Genomic DNA, 6,003 nt, shown 5'->3' with positions numbered 1-6,003 from the left:
GGCGGGGGGGAGGGGTTTGAGCTCCAGGCATGCGCAATGCGCATTAAGGAACAACGTTTGCAGGTTTCTAGAGCTCGTGTGCACAAAGAACAGAACAATCCCCCCACCACACGCAGAGAGCGCTGTCCCTGCCCTCCCCATGTCCCCCAACACCCCAAGCCACCCCCTGTACACACACCCCTCTCCCTACAGCTCCAGACTCCCCCTGTGAACACACACACACCCCTCTCCCTATACCCCCCAAGAGACACCCCCTGTACACACACCTCTCAGCAGACACCCCGACACCAGCAGCCACCGCTGTATGGGGTCACCCCTTCACCCCAACCCCCCCCCACACACCCTGAACCCCTCATCTCTGGCCTCACCACAGAGCCCCTACCCCCTACTGCATCCCAAGCCCCTGCCTCAACCTACAGCCCCCCTCCCACACCCCAAATCCCTTGGCCCCACCATCCAGCCTCAAACCCCCTCTTGTACCCCAAAGCCCTCAGCCCCACCCTTGAGCCCACACCCCAGCCAGAGCCATCACCCCCTTCCGCATCCCAACTCCCTGCCCCAACCCAGAGCCCCCTTCTGCACCTCTCATTTCTGGTCCCACCCTGGATCCCGCACTCCAATTAGAGCCCTCAACCCCTCCTGCACCCCAACCCCCTGCCTCAGCCCCGTGAAAATGAGTGAGGATGGCAGAGAGCAAGCCACCGAGGGAGGGGGAATATAACGAGTGTGGGGGCAGGTCTAGGATGTTTGGTTCTGTACAATTAGAAAGTTGGCAACCCTACCCTGTACACACACCTCTCCCAACACACACACACACACACACACACACACCTCTTCCTACACCCCCCAACAAACACCCTCGTACACACACACCTTTCCCAATACCAACACACACAGACATCCCCCTCCCAAAACCCCCAGACACCCCACCACTCACATAACTGTCTCAATCCCCCAACAGACACCTCCCAGCACACACAGACATCCCCCATACACACATGCACCTACACCCATCCCTGTATATACACTCACCTCTCCCAACAGACACCTCCACACACACCCCTCCCAACACCCACAGACTTCCCCATACACACACACGGACAACCTATACCCAGACACCCCAACACCCACAGCCCTTTCCCTCCACCCCCCATACTGTTCTGCTATTACATTCTAGTCCTGGCCAGCATATCTCATAGGAACAACCACAAAGAGGAGCAGGTAGGGTGAAGAGAGCATACTATCCTGTCACCTGTCCTGAGCGCTGCTAAACCACCCTCAATTAGACTCTAGACAGTGGGATTTCTACCTTCCCCTGACAACTTCACCCCCACAACAACTCACTCATTCACCAACATGCTGTCCCCCTGTGAAAAAAGACAAGAATGTGTGAATACCTGTTTATAATGGAAAACTGAAAAGCCTGAGATTCTCCCTTGGCTGCTTTACCCACACACCCTAGCTTTTCTTCCATTTGCAAGGCCAAGGAGTGGGAGGAAGGTGAGTGTGTTGGAAATTACTGAACTTAGTATTTTCCTTATGAGAAAAAAATTCTCCCTTATTTTAAATCAATCCAATCACCAGTGGGATTCTCACTATCTTCTCTGGCCTAGCTGGACATTTCTCTATTCTTCCACTACTTCATTCAACATTAAGTTGTATGGTCATAGGACCACAAAGATGCCATCATGAGAAAGCCCCTTAAAGTCTGAGGCACAGATCAACAGCCTGGCAAGTAGGTTGGAATACACATCAGTTTCATATAGTAGCTGCAAGAGCAGCTACCCAGTTGGGTTTTGGCACACCAGAGATCCAGGCTATAGGGCACAAGTGATCAAGGGCCTGTAAGTCCTATGTGCAGCTGTCTGAAAGGAGGCTGACATGGTGGTGGTCCATAAGCACCACAGGTTTTAATCATGTCTGCTTCCTTCCCCGTCTATCATATAGAATGTGCTGGAGCATGTCTACAGCTGGTGATATGGATTTGCGGGTGCAGCATTGTGCACTGGACTTACAAATGAGCATGTAATTCAGCAAAGGGCTTGCAGCTGGTCTTCAGGCTGGATGTGATTTAATCTTGGCACAGCAGACAGGGCATATAGTGGGATCAGCTCATGCCTCTTTTGCATCGACTGGTGCCCTGTAAGGATATGCCACAAATTATTATCCCCCTAGGGAAGAATGACCTGGGAACGTGCTCCAGGCTCCAACTGATTTGGAAGGCTAAGCAGGATATTGGATGGCTGCTGGACATGTTTCCTAGCATGGGGATAATATAGTTGGAGATACTAGTCTGCAGGGTTTGGCAGACTGCAATCCACCCACAAAAAATGTGGATAAGGCCTGGAGGGGGGCCAACTGGAAAGTACTAACATGGCTGGAGTCCTGAGGTAGCTTGGTTATCATCTGCCCAGCCTGTACCTGAACTTTTTCTGATACAGGTGCAGATTTGTTCCTGGATGATCTCAGTAGTGGGTTGGCTGAATTTCTAGGTAACTTGTTGCAGGGACATGGGGATGGAGGCAGCCAACCTGATACTGGTGCCTACTTGTGGCAGGTTCCCAATGCAGGAACTCAATGATTTAGACTCCAGATACAAACAAACAGATAATGTAGCAGGCATCCCAAGGTGATGCCCCATCTCATTAGGACATTATGTCTAACCTCCTGGGGGAAAGTGCAAACCAGAAGCTACGAGACACCCAGCCTATGTACTTGGTGGCGGTGCAAGCTGAGGGTCAAGGTCCCCTCTGACCTCAACCCCCTAAAAGGGGGAGAGATGCTAGCAGGGGAGTGAAAAAGCCCAGAGACCCTCCTAAGGTGATGGACTCCCCCTGCAGTGGAAGCCCCCACACATTGTCAAAGAATCAATGGGGTGCAAGTGATGGGGCTGTCTCTCAACAAGAACCTTGGATACAATTTAACTAATAAAGCTGCAGCCTAGTTAAAACCCTTATCGTGTGTCTTGCCTTCTTCCGTGCAGTGAGCACACCAAACTTCTTTTCAAATGCCAAGCTGCTAGATTTAACTTGCAGAAGAACTGGTCCATACAACAACAAATCCAGCCCTGGAGTCAGGAAAAATGATGAGTTTATTGACATGTTCACCAGGTTAGGAAACCAATATCTCCTGGGCCAACACAAGATACAATAAATAGGTGTGAACAACAATAAGAGGGAATGGGGTGAAAGGTAGGAAGAATGATGATGTACATGAAGAAATAAAATCCAGTTCACTCGGTCTCTATTGGGGCTGTGCTGGCATTGAAAGACTGATGCTGCTCCCTTTGGCCAGAAGGGGAAGCTAGTGCTATATCTTTGTTAATACAGCTTGAATGTGCCCTGATTTCATTGGAATTTTTATAAATTACATCATGATCATAAATCTGTACTGTTCAGCCAGAACAGTCTTAATCACTTGCCCTTAAAAACATTCAGAGTTCATTCAGTAAGACTCCAGAACGTGTGATATAAAATCGCAGAGCTCAACCTTTGTCTATGTGAAAAGATTTAAATCCATGTTTTATTTTATCATTTAATCAAACATGACCAGCAGCCAGTGACCTTAACCCTGTTTTAAAGTCCTGGATTCTGCAGTGAACCTCTGACTTTCTAGAGCCTGGTAGAATTGTGTTGTTGCCCTCTCTGTGGGCTCTCTGTAGGTCAGAGAGCTCTCTAAAGTATATGGTACTTATGGGGACTTCATCTTGTTAGTTACAGAAACAGAAGTGGAATGCAAACCATAATTTTAACTGGTAGTTCTGTTTTTGTGACAGGGCATTTATTCGGAAGGTGGATGTGGGGAAAAAACAGGGAAACAGAGCTTATTAAAGGTATGAACAGTTGCCCTGTGGCATAATCCAATATTTATCAGATTCTTTGTGGGTTATTGCTGAGAGGCTGAAAAAAGAGAAAACTGAAGCTTTTGCCTCAGATGACTAATGCTCAGCTGTATATGATAAACACCCTTCACCCTCTCTAAACCAAATTCAACTTATGTTGAATGTGCTTATTTTGATGCTTTGCAATTTTAGTCGAGAAGGAGACAGACTGAACCACTGCTGCTTTTTTGATCAAATATCCTATTACAGCTTGTCAGCATTAAGCAGAATTGTCTGCTTATTTGATTAAAACTAATCCATTGCCAATGTTAGCTTGTCTTTCTCCTGATGCTGTGGTCTGTAACACTAGCACAGTCAGACATCAAAAGCTGTGTTCAATTCCTTTTAAATTTTCTAATTTTACATCTGTCACGTGGGTGTTATTTGGCAAGTTCTCTGAAGGCTTTTTAAAAGGCCACTGGCTATCCCAGGTTTCAGGAGTGCCCCACATACCTCAGCCAGGGGGCAGTCTGCTGCCGCCTGCCATCAAACCTTCACAGGACAAAGCAAAGAGGAACACAAAGATTGCCAGAAGAATAGTTTGCATTACGTATTCATACCATTTTCTGCTCCCATTACATTTCTTCCAGGAGATCGTATTCCTGTTGTGCCATTTTCTGTTCTTATCAGTACTTTTAATATCTCAGTTAGGGTGACATTTACACAGGTGTACAGGCCCACGGAAGGCCCAACACACCCTTTATATCCGTTGTTAAGTTCTTAAACATAACCTAGAAGAGGGAGGAAGGAGTGAACTGGGCTTGTTCCCAGTCATGTATGAAGGGACCTAAACGGTTTTGCTTTTAAAAGGTTTTTCCTCTTCCCTACTGATTTATCTCAAGAATTCAAGCCTTGCTTACCCCGGAAGACTCTGTGGATGACTCGAGAGCTGCTAGGATTACAAAATTAAAAGTACCAAGGAAGATTTGCCTTTTTAAATGAGAGGGTAAGTGGTTTTTATTCAGACATTTTTGTTCAGCTTTATTCACAACTATTTATTTCAAACACTTAAGTGAAAAGATCTCTTTGTTAAGGATTCAACAGCCTACCGCTTTCAGTTAAGAGCCAAGAAAACTCCCAATATACAATTCTGGGATCCCCAATGAGTCCACCATGAAACCAGGAAAGACCAGCCTTGACATTTTCAAAGTTAAAAGCAAACAAACAATACCTTTGATAAATGTCTCCACCGTTGTAGGTTTTGTTTAAAGATAACTGAAAAAAAAATTGGGGGGGGGGGGGAGAACACCACAAACCTACCTTTCCTCCCACCCTCCATCCCCACTTTGCTGGTTGCTTTTAAGTGATGATTATAGCTTTGTGTGGGTGGATTTCACAAAAACTCTACTGCGTAGGGTGAGCCAACATGCTGTGTGTTAATTTGGTTCACCATTCCAATTCTCCTCCAGTTAGAGCAGCAGTGAAGACTAGGGAGCAGAGAACCCAGTGAAACAGTAAAGAAGAGGGTGAATGAAGAGCACCATTCCTCCTTTTCCTTATCACTTATCTAATTGGAGGCAAAGGGGAAATGTGAAGCAAGTCAAGATTCTGAATACACACCAGTCCTCAATTTAATTTGGCTGGCATTCTGGAAAAAGGCCAGTGTTCTAAGCATTAAACATTTATGGTCCATCCTGGACTGAGCAAGACATACAAATTCTGTAGTCATCTTCTTAAAATGAATCCATTTTTCTAACTAAGCCAGTCCCAAGAATCTGCTTTTATGACAATAAAAGTAATATCTCCAGTACAATGTCAAAGTCATTGCCCATCAGCCTATAGGGCTGTCACCACCTTCCCGTGTTCTCTGCAGGGAGAGAAGAGAGTTTTAGTAGTTCCCTTTCCAGAACATTAATAAGCCTGTAGGACTGTCTCACATTAGGGCAGTGGTTTTCAACCTAGATGGTCCACAGACTATGTGTAAGATTTCAAAAGGAGTCCGCACCTCCATTCAAAAATTTTTAGGGGACTGCAAATAAAAATCATTAGGGCATGCCTACATTAGGCATTTTTACTGCTGTGTAGTTTCAAACGAAGGTTACGTTATACTGGCAGTGCCAGCCCCACTTCACACTGGTCTACCAGGCAGCACATCTACATTGGGGGTCTGTCTGCACTTGAAA

This window comes from Mauremys mutica, chromosome 5, assembly GCF_020497125.1.
Source record: "Mauremys mutica isolate MM-2020 ecotype Southern chromosome 5, ASM2049712v1, whole genome shotgun sequence".
Classification (NCBI taxonomy): Eukaryota; Metazoa; Chordata; order Testudines; family Geoemydidae; genus Mauremys; species Mauremys mutica.
This window is presented reverse-complemented; position numbering follows the sequence as displayed.